The sequence below is a fragment of the Carassius gibelio genome, chromosome B22 (assembly GCF_023724105.1).
Source record: "Carassius gibelio isolate Cgi1373 ecotype wild population from Czech Republic chromosome B22, carGib1.2-hapl.c, whole genome shotgun sequence".
Lineage (NCBI taxonomy): Eukaryota > Metazoa > Chordata > Actinopteri > Cypriniformes > Cyprinidae > Carassius > Carassius gibelio.
In genome coordinates, this window is record NC_068417.1 from 40,708,778 (window position 1) to 40,718,777 (window position 10,000).

A 10,000-nucleotide genomic window follows, 5' to 3' on the forward strand; every position below is an offset into this window, starting at 1 on the left:
CTGATCTCTGAATATTAGCAGGTTTGGGCCTGCTTAGTACATGGATAGGAGACTGCCTGGGAATACCAGGTGTTTTAATCTTTTTGGAAAAGTTCACGAATTATATAATAATCTTTCATAAAAAAAAAAAAAAAGAGTCAATGCCCGATCTCTGAATCTTAGCAGGTTTAGGTCTGATTAGTACTTTGATGAGAGACTGCCTAGGAATACCAGGTGCTTTAAGCTTTTGGGTTTTCATTCCTACTTATATAATGTACTGGCGATAAGATTGGCTGATCTTTAAATAGCCCTCTCTTTGCAGCAGACTTTGCTTACGGCCATACCATCCTGGCTATGCCTGATCTCGTCTGATCTCGGAAGCTAAGCAGGTTTGGGCCTGGTTAGTACTTGGATGGGAGACCGCCTGGGAATACCAGGTGCTGTAAGCTTTTTGGAAATTTTTCACTTAGTATATAATAATTTTGCCAAAAAATAGAGTCAATGCCAATCTCTGAATATTAGCAGGTTTGGGCCTGGTTAGTACTTGGATGGGAGACCGCCTGGGAATACCAGGTGCTGTAAGCTTTTTGGACATTTTTCACTTAGTATATAATAATTTTGCCAAAAAATAGAGTCAATGCCTGATCTCTGAATATTAGCAGGTTTGGGCCTGCTTAGTACATGGATAGGAGACTGCCTGGGAATACCAGGTGTTTTAATCTTTTTGGAAAAGTTCACGAATTATATAATAATCTTTCATAAAAAAAAAAAAATAGAGTCAATGCCCGATCTCTGAATATTTGCAGGTTTGGGCCTGGTTAGTACATGGATGGGAGACTGCCTGGGAATACCAGGTGCTTTAATCTTTTTGGAAAATTTCACGAATTATATAATAATCTTTCATTAAAAAAAAAAAAAAAAAAAAAAAAGAGTCAATGCCCGATCTCTGAATCTTAGCAGGTTTAGGTCTGGTTAGTACTTGTATGAGAGACTGCCTAGGAATACCAGGTGCTTTAAGCTTTTGGGTTTTCTTTCCTACTTATATAATGTACTGGCGATAAGATTGGCTGTTCTTTAAATAGCCCTCTCTTCAATCAATCAATCAATCACCTTTATTTATATAGTGCTTTAAACAAAATACATTGCGTCAAAGCACTGAACAACATTCATTTGGAAAACAGTGTCTCAATAATGCAAAATGATAGTTAAAGGCAGTTCATCATTGAATTCAGCTATGTCATCTCTGTTCAGTTGAAATAGTGTCTGTTTTTATTTGCAATCAAGTCAATGATATCGCTGTAGATGAAGTGACCCCAACTAAGCAAGCCAGAGGCGACAGCGGCAAGGAACCGAAACTCCATCGGTGACAGAATGGAGAAAAAAACCTTGGGAGAAACCAGGCTCAGTTGGGGGGTCAGTTCTCCTCTGACCAGACGAAAACCATTAGTTCAATTCCAGGCTGCAGCAAAGTCAGATTGTGCAGAAGAATCATCTGTTTCCTGTGGTCTTGTCCTGGTGCTCCTCTGAGACAAGATCTTTACAGGGGATCTGTATCTGGGGCTCTAGTTGTCCTGGTCTCCGCTGTCTTTCAGGGCAGTAGAGGTCCTTTCTAGGTGCTTTTTGGACATTTTTCACTTAGTATATAATAATTTTGCCAAAAAATAGAGTCAGTGCCTGATCTCTGAATATTAGCAGGTTTGGGCCTGTTTAGTACATGGATGGGAGACTGCCTGGGAATATACTGCCTTTAATTATAATTTTGCATTATTGAGACACTGTTTTCCTAATGAATGTTGTTCAGTGCTTTGACGCAATGTATTTTGTTTAAAGCACTATATAAATAAAGGTGATTGATTGATTGATTGAATACCAGGTGCTGTAAGCTTTTTGGACATTTTTCACTTAGTATATAATAATTTTGCCAAAAAAAAGTCAATGCCCGATCTCTGAATATTTGCAGGTTTGGGCCTGGTTAGTACATGGATGGGAGACAGCCTGGGAATACCAGGTGCTTTAATCTTTTTGGAAAATTTCACGAATTATATAATAATCTTTCATTAAAAAAAAAAAAGAGTCAATGCCCGATCTCTGAATCTTAGCAGGTTTAGGTCTGGTTAGTACTTTGATGAGAGACTGCCTAGGAATACCAGGTGCTTTAAGCTTTTGGGCTTTCTTTCCTACTTATATAATGTACTGGCGATAAGATTGGCTGGTCTTTAAATAGCCCTCTCTTTGCAACAGACTTCGCTTACGGCCATACCAACCTGGCTATGCCCGATCTCGTCCGATCTCGGAAGCTAAGCAGGTTTGGGCCTGGTTAGTACTTTGATGGGAGACCGCCTGGGAATACCAGGTGCTGTAAACTTTTTGGACATTTTTCACTTAGTTTATAATAATTTTGCCAAAAAATAGAGTCAATGCCCGATCTCTGAATCTTAGCAGGTTTAGGTCTGGTTAGTACTTTGATGAGAGACTGCCTAGGAATACCAGGTGCTTTAAGCTTTTGGGTTTTCTTTACTACTTATATAATGTACTGGCGATAAGATTGGCTGTTCTTTAAATAGCCCTCTCTTTGCAGCAGACTTCGCTTACGGCCATACCAACGTGGCTATGCCCGATCTCGTCTGATCTCGGAAGCTAAGCAGGTTTGGGCCTGGTTAGTACTTGGATGGGAGATCGCCTGGGAATACCAGGTGCTGTAAGCTTTTTGGACATTTTTCACTTAGTATATAATAATTTTGCCAAAAAATAGAGTCAATGCCCGATCTCTGAATCTTAGCAGGTTTAGGTCTGGTTAGTACTTTGATGAGAGACTGCCTGGGAATACCAGGTGCTTTAAGCTTTTGGGTTTTCTTTCCTACTTATATAATGTACTGGCGATAAGATCGGCTGGTCTTTAAATAGCCCTCTCTTTGCAGCAGACTTCGCTTACGGCCATACCAACCTGGCTATGCCCAATCTCGTCTGATCTCGGAAGCTAAGCAGGTTTGGTCCTGGTTAGTACTTGGATGGGAGACCGCCTGGGAATACCAGGTGCTGTAAGCTTTTTGGACATTTTTCACTTAGTATATAATAATTTTGCCAAAAAATAGAGTCAATGCCTGATCTCTGAATATTAGCAGGTTTGGGCCTGCTTAGTACATGGATGGGAGACTGCCTGGGAATACCAGGTGTTTTAATCTTTTTGGAAAATTTCACAAATTATATAATAATCTTTCATAAAAAAAAAAAAGAGTCAATGCCCGATCTCTGAATCTTAGCAGGTTTAGGTCTGATTAGTACTTTGATGAGAGACTGCCTAGGAATACCAGGTGCTTTAAGCTTTTGGGTTTTCATTCCTACTTATATAATGTACTGGCGATAAGATTGGCTGGTCTTTAAATAGCCCTCTCTTTGCAGCAGACTTCGCTTACGGCCATACCATCCTGGCTATGCCTGATCTCGTCTGATCTCGGAAGCTAAGCAGGTTTGGGCCTGGTTAGTACTTGGATGGGAGACCGCCTGGGAATACCAGGTGCTGTAAGCTTTTTGGAAATTTTTCACTTAGTATATAATAATTTTGCCAAAAAATAGAGTCAATGCCAATCTCTGAATATTAGCAGGTTTGGGCCTGGTTAGTACATGGATGGGAGACTGCCTGGGAATACCAGGTGCTGTAAGCTTTTTGGACATTTTTCACTTAGTATATAATAATTTTGCCAAAAAATAGAGTCAATGCCCGATCTCTGAATATTTGCAGGTTTGGGCCTGGTTAGTACATGGATGGGAGACTGCCTGGGAATATCAGGTGCTTTAATCTTTTTGGAAAATTTCACGAATTATATAATAATCTTTCATTTAAAAAAAAAAAAAAAAAAAAAAAAAAGAGTCAATGCCCGATCTCTGAATCTTAGCAGGTTTAGGTCTGGTTAGTACTTGTATGAGAGACTGCCTAGGAATACCAGGTGCTTTAAGCTTTTGGGTTTTCTTTCCTACTTATATAATGTACTGGCGATAAGATTGGCTGTTCTTTAAATAGCCCTCTCTTCAATCAATCAATCAATCACCTTTATTTATATAGTGCTTTAAACAAAATACATTGTGTCAAAGCACTGAACAACATTCATTTGGAAAACAGTGTCTCAATAATGCAAAATGATAGTTAAAGGCAGTTCATCATTGAATTCAGCTATGTCATCTCTGTTCAGTTGAAATAGTGTCTGTTTTTATTTGCAATCAAGTCAATGATATCGCTGTAGATGAAGTGACCCCAACTAAGCAAGCCAGAGGCGACAGCGGCAAGGAACCGAAACTCCATCGGTGACAGAATGGAGAAAAAAACCTTGGGAGAAACCAGGCTCAGTTGGGGGGTCAGTTCTCCTCTGACCAGACGAAAACCAGTAGTTCAATTCCAGGCTGCAGCAAAGTCAGATTGTGCAGAAGAATCATCTGTTTCCTGTGGTCTTGTCCTGGTGCTCCTCTGAGACAAGGTCTTTACAGGGGATCTGTATCTGGGGCTCTAGTTGTCCTGGTCTCCGCTGTCTTTCAGGGCAGTAGAGGTCCTTTCTAGGTGCTTTTTGGACATTTTTCACTTAGTATATAATAATTTTGCCAAAAAATAGAGTCAGTGCCTGATCTCTGAATATTAGCAGGTTTGGGCCTGTTTAGTACATGGATGGGAGACTGCCTGGGAATATACTGCCTTTAATTATAATTTTGCATTATTGAGACACTGTTTTCCTAATGAATGTTGTTCAGTGCTTTGACGCAATGTATTTTGTTTAAAGCACTATATAAATAAAGGTGATTGATTGATTGATTGAATACCAGGTGCTGTAAGCTTTTTGGACATTTTTCACTTAGTATATAATAATTTTGCCAAAAAAAAGTCAATGCCCGATCTCTGAATATTTGCAGGTTTGGGCCTGGTTAGTACATGGATGGGAGACAGCCTGGGAATACCAGGTGCTTTAATCTTTTTGGAAAATTTCACGAATTATATAATAATCTTTCATTAAAAAAAAAAAAAGAGTCAATGCCCGATCTCTGAATCTTAGCAGGTTTAGGTCTGGTTAGTACTTTGATGAGAGACTGCCTAGGAATACCAGGTGCTTTAAGCTTTTGGGCTTTCTTTCCTACTTATATAATGTACTGGCGATAAGATTGGCTGGTCTTTAAATAGCCCTCTCTTTGCAACAGACTTCGCTTACGGCCATACCAACCTGGCTATGCCCGATCTCGTCCGATCTCGGAAGCTAAGCAGGTTTGGGCCTGGTTAGTACTTTGATGGGAGACCGCCTGGGAATACCAGGTGCTGTAAACTTTTTGGACATTTTTCACTTAGTTTATAATAATTTTGCCAAAAAATAGAGTCAATGCCCGATCTCTGAATCTTAGCAGGTTTAGGTCTGGTTAGTACTTTGATGAGAGACTGCCTAGGAATACCAGGTGCTTTAAGCTTTTGGGTTTTCTTTACTACTTATATAATGTACTGGCGATAAGATTGGCTGTTCTTTAAATAGCCCTCTCTTTGCAGTAGACTTCGCTTACGGCCATACCAACCTGGCTATGCCCGATCTCGTCTGATCTCGGAAGCTAAGCAGGTTTGGGCCTGGTTAGTACTTGGATGGGAGATCGCCTGGGAATACCAGGTGCTGTAAGCTTTTTGGAAATTTTTCACTTAGTATATAATAATTTTGCCAAAAAATAGAGTCAATGCCAATCTCTGAATATTAGCAGGTTTGGGCCTGGTTAGTACATGGATGGGAGACTGCCTGGGAATACCAGGTGCTGTAAGCTTTTTGGACATTTTTCACTTAGTATATAATAATTTTGCCAAAAAATAGAGTCAATGCCCGATCTCTGAATATTTGCAGGTTTGGGCCTGGTTAGTACATGGATGGGAGACTGCCTGGGAATACCAGGTGCTTTAATCTTTTTGGAAAATTTCACGAATTATATAATAATCTTTCATTTTAAAAAAAAAAAAAAAAAAAAAAAAGAGTCAATGCCCGATCTCTGAATCTTAGCAGGTTTAGGTCTGGTTAGTACTTTGATGAGAGACTGCCTGGGAATACCAGGTGCTTTAAGCTTTTGGGTTTTCTTTCCTACTTATATAATGTACTGGCGATAAGATTGGCTGGTCTTTAAATAGCCCTCTCTTTGCAGCAGACTTCGCTTACGGCCATACCAACCTGGCTATGCCTGATCTCGTCTGATCTCGGAAGCTAAGCAGGTTTGGGCCTGGTTAGTACTTGGATGGGAGACTGCCTGGGAATACCAGGTGCTTTAATCTTTTTGGAAAATTTCACGAATTATATAATAATCTTTCATTAAAAAAAAAAAAAAAAAAAAAAAAAGAGTCAATGCCCGATCTCTGAATCTTAGCAGGTTTAGGTCTGGTTAGTACTTGTATGAGAGACTGCCTAGGAATACCAGGTGCTTTAAGCTTTTGGGTTTTCTTTCCTACTTATATAATGTACTGGCGATAAGATTGGCTGTTCTTTAAATAGCCCTCTCTTCAATCAATCAATCAATCACCTTTATTTATATAGTGCTTTAAACAAAATACATTGCGTCAAAGCACTGAACAACATTCATTTTGGAAAACAGTGTCTCAATAATGCAAAATGATAGTTAAAGGCAGTTCATCATTGAATTCAGCTATGTCATCTCTGTTCAGTTGAAATAGTGTCTGTTTTTATTTGCAATCAAGTCAATGATATCGCTGTAGATGAAGTGACCCCAACTAAGCAAGCCAGAGGCGACAGCGGCAAGGAACCGAAACTCCATCGGTGACAGAATGGAGAAAAAAACCTTGGGAGAAACCAGGCTCAGTTGGGGGGTCAGTTCTCCTCTGACCAGACGAAAACCAGTAGTTCAATTCCAGGCTGCAGCAAAGTCAGATTGTGCAGAAGAATCATCTGTTTCCTGTGGTCTTGTCCTGGTGCTCCTCTGAGACAAGGTCTTTACAGGGGATCTGTATCTGGGGCTCTAGTTGTCCTGGTCTCCGCTGTCTTTCAGGGCAGTAGAGGTCCTTTCTAGGTGCTTTTTGGACATTTTTCACTTAGTATATAATAATTTTGCCAAAAAATAGAGTCAGTGCCTGATCTCTGAATATTAGCAGGTTTGGGCCTGTTTAGTACATGGATGGGAGACTGCCTGGGAATATACTGCCTTTAATTATAATTTTGCATTATTGAGACACTGTTTTCCTAATGAATGTTGTTCAGTGCTTTGACGCAATGTATTTTGTTTAAAGCACTATATAAATAAAGGTGATTGATTGATTGATTGAATACCAGGTGCTGTAAGCTTTTTGGACATTTTTCACTTAGTATATAATAATTTTGCCAAAAAAAAGTCAATGCCCGATCTCTGAATATTTGCAGGTTTGGGCCTGGTTAGTACATGGATGGGAGACAGCCTGGGAATACCAGGTGCTTTAATCTTTTTGGAAAATTTCACGAATTATATAATAATCTTTCATTAAAAAAAAAAAAAGAGTCAATGCCCGATCTCTGAATCTTAGCAGGTTTAGGTCTGGTTAGTACTTTGATGAGAGACTGCCTAGGAATACCAGGTGCTTTAAGCTTTTGGGCTTTCTTTCCTACTTATATAATGTACTGGCGATAAGATTGGCTGGTCTTTAAATAGCCCTCTCTTTGCAACAGACTTCGCTTACGGCCATACCAACCTGGCTATGCCCGATCTCGTCCGATCTCGGAAGCTAAGCAGGTTTGGGCCTGGTTAGTACTTTGATGGGAGACCGCCTGGGAATACCAGGTGCTGTAAACTTTTTGGACATTTTTCACTTAGTTTATAATAATTTTGCCAAAAAATAGAGTCAATGCCCGATCTCTGAATCTTAGCAGGTTTAGGTCTGGTTAGTACTTTGATGAGAGACTGCCTAGGAATACCAGGTGCTTTAAGCTTTTGGGTTTTCTTTACTACTTATATAATGTACTGGCGATAAGATTGGCTGTTCTTTAAATAGCCCTCTCTTTGCAGTAGACTTCGCTTACGGCCATACCAACCTGGCTATGCCCGATCTCGTCTGATCTCGGAAGCTAAGCAGGTTTGGGCCTGGTTAGTACTTGGATGGGAGATCGCCTGGGAATACCAGGTGCTGTAAGCTTTTTGGACATTTTTCACTTAGTATATAATAATTTTGCCAAAAAATAGAGTCAATGCCCGATCTCTGAATCTTAGCAGGTTTAGGTCTGGTTAGTACTTTGATGAGAGACTGCCTGGGAATACCAGGTGCTTTAAGCTTTTGGGTTTTCTTTCCTACTTATATAATGTACTGGCGATAAGATCGGCTGGTCTTTAAATAGCCCTCTCTTTGCAGCAGACTTCGCTTACGGCCATACAAACCTGGTTATGCCCAATCTCGTCTGATCTCGGAAGCTAAGCAGGTTTTGTCCTGGTTAGTACTTGGATGGGAGACCGCCTGGGAATACCAGGTGCTGTAAGCTTTTTGGACATTTTTCACTTAGTATATAATAATTTTGCCAAAAAATAGAGTCAATGCCTGATCTCTGAATATTAGCAGGTTTGGGCCTGCTTAGTACATGGATGGGAGACTGCCTGGGAATACCAGGTGTTTTAATCTTTTTGGAAAATTTCACGAATTATATAATAATCTTTCATAAAAAAAAAAAAAAAAAGAGTCAATGCCCGATCTCTGAATCTTAGCAGGTTTAGGTCTGATTAGTACTTTGATGAGAGACTGCCTAGGAATACCAGGTGCTTTAAGCTTTTGGGTTTTCATTCCTACTTATATAATGTACTGGCGATAAGATTGGCTGGTCTTTAAATAGCCCTCTCTTTGCAGCAGACTTCGCTTACGGCCATACCATCCTGGCTATGCCTGATCTCGTCTGATCTCGGAAGCTAAGCAGGTTTGGGCCTGGTTAGTACTTGGATGGGAGACCGCCTGGGAATACCAGGTGCTGTAAGCTTTTTGGAAATTTTTCACTTAGTATATAATAATTTTGCCAAAAAATAGAGTCAATGCCTGATCTCTGAATATTAGCAGGTTTGGGCCTGGTTAGTACATGGATGGGAGACTGCCTGGGAATACCAGGTGCTGTAAGCTTTTTGGACATTTTTCACTTAGTATATAATAATTTTGCCAAAAAATAGAGTCAATGCCCGATCTCTGAATATTTGCAGGTTTGGGCCTGGTTAGTACATGGATGGGAGACTGCCTGGGAATATCAGGTGCTTTAATCTTTTTGGAAAATTTCACGAATTATATAATAATCTTTCATTTAAAAAAAAAAAAAAAAAAAAAAAAAAGAGTCAATGCCCGATCTCTGAATCTTAGCAGGTTTAGGTCTGGTTAGTACTTGTATGAGAGACTGCCTAGGAATACCAGGTGCTTTAAGCTTTTGGGTTTTCTTTCCTACTTATATAATGTACTGGCGATAAGATTGGCTGTTCTTTAAATAGCCCTCTCTTCAATCAATCAATCAATCACCTTTATTTATATAGTGCTTTAAACAAAATACATTGTGTCAAAGCACTGAACAACATTCATTTGGAAAACAGTGTCTCAATAATGCAAAATGATAGTTAAAGGCAGTTCATCATTGAATTCAGCTATGTCATCTCTGTTCAGTTGAAATAGTGTCTGTTTTTATTTGCAATCAAGTCAATGATATCGCTGTAGATGAAGTGACCCCAACTAAGCAAGCCAGAGGCGACAGCGGCAAGGAACCGAAACTCCATCGGTGACAGAATGGAGAAAAAAACCTTGGGAGAAACCAGGCTCAGTTGGGGGGTCAGTTCTCCTCTGACCAGACGAAAACCAGTAGTTCAATTCCAGGCTGCAGCAAAGTCAGATTGTGCAGAAGAATCATCTGTTTCCTGTGGTCTTGTCCTGGTGCTCCTCTGAGACAAGGTCTTTACAGGGGATCTGTATCTGGGGCTCTAGTTGTCCTGGTCTCCGCTGTCTTTCAGGGCAGTAGAGGTCCTTTCTAGGTGCTTTTTGGACATTTTTCACTTAGTATATAATAATTTTGCCAAAAAATAGAGT

General features: G+C 39.9%; 12 non-coding genes across 12 annotated transcripts; all 12 read left to right on the forward strand.

Annotated features, from left to right (window-relative positions):
* Positions 1-309: 309 nt before the first annotated feature.
* Positions 310-428, forward strand: LOC128000547 (5S ribosomal RNA). Its single transcript, XR_008173328.1, has one exon. It is a non-coding gene; the product is annotated as a 5S ribosomal RNA (ribosomal RNA).
* A 1,797-nt stretch (positions 429-2,225) lies between these two features.
* LOC127996414 (5S ribosomal RNA) lies at positions 2,226-2,344 on the forward strand. Its single transcript, XR_008169321.1, has one exon. It is a non-coding gene; the product is annotated as a 5S ribosomal RNA (ribosomal RNA).
* Positions 2,345-2,565: 221 nt separating this feature from the next.
* LOC128002860 (5S ribosomal RNA) lies at positions 2,566-2,684 on the forward strand. Its single transcript, XR_008175595.1, has one exon. It is a non-coding gene; the product is annotated as a 5S ribosomal RNA (ribosomal RNA).
* Positions 2,685-2,905: 221 nt separating this feature from the next.
* On the forward strand, positions 2,906-3,024 carry LOC128003657 (5S ribosomal RNA). Its single transcript, XR_008176376.1, has one exon. It is a non-coding gene; the product is annotated as a 5S ribosomal RNA (ribosomal RNA).
* Positions 3,025-3,386: 362 nt separating this feature from the next.
* On the forward strand, positions 3,387-3,505 carry LOC128000548 (5S ribosomal RNA). The gene has a single exon (XR_008173329.1). It is a non-coding gene; the product is annotated as a 5S ribosomal RNA (ribosomal RNA).
* Positions 3,506-5,162: 1,657 nt separating this feature from the next.
* LOC127996415 (5S ribosomal RNA) lies at positions 5,163-5,281 on the forward strand. The gene has a single exon (XR_008169322.1). It is a non-coding gene; the product is annotated as a 5S ribosomal RNA (ribosomal RNA).
* Positions 5,282-5,502: 221 nt separating this feature from the next.
* Positions 5,503-5,621, forward strand: LOC127995711 (5S ribosomal RNA). The gene has a single exon (XR_008168648.1). It is a non-coding gene; the product is annotated as a 5S ribosomal RNA (ribosomal RNA).
* A 513-nt stretch (positions 5,622-6,134) lies between these two features.
* On the forward strand, positions 6,135-6,253 carry LOC128005589 (5S ribosomal RNA). Its single transcript, XR_008178229.1, has one exon. It is a non-coding gene; the product is annotated as a 5S ribosomal RNA (ribosomal RNA).
* A 1,383-nt stretch (positions 6,254-7,636) lies between these two features.
* LOC127996416 (5S ribosomal RNA) lies at positions 7,637-7,755 on the forward strand. The gene has a single exon (XR_008169323.1). It is a non-coding gene; the product is annotated as a 5S ribosomal RNA (ribosomal RNA).
* A 221-nt stretch (positions 7,756-7,976) lies between these two features.
* On the forward strand, positions 7,977-8,095 carry LOC127995712 (5S ribosomal RNA). Its single transcript, XR_008168649.1, has one exon. It is a non-coding gene; the product is annotated as a 5S ribosomal RNA (ribosomal RNA).
* Positions 8,096-8,316: 221 nt separating this feature from the next.
* Positions 8,317-8,435, forward strand: LOC128004727 (5S ribosomal RNA). Its single transcript, XR_008177407.1, has one exon. It is a non-coding gene; the product is annotated as a 5S ribosomal RNA (ribosomal RNA).
* Positions 8,436-8,802: 367 nt separating this feature from the next.
* On the forward strand, positions 8,803-8,921 carry LOC128000549 (5S ribosomal RNA). Its single transcript, XR_008173330.1, has one exon. It is a non-coding gene; the product is annotated as a 5S ribosomal RNA (ribosomal RNA).
* The last annotated feature ends 1,079 nt before the right edge of the window (positions 8,922-10,000 follow it).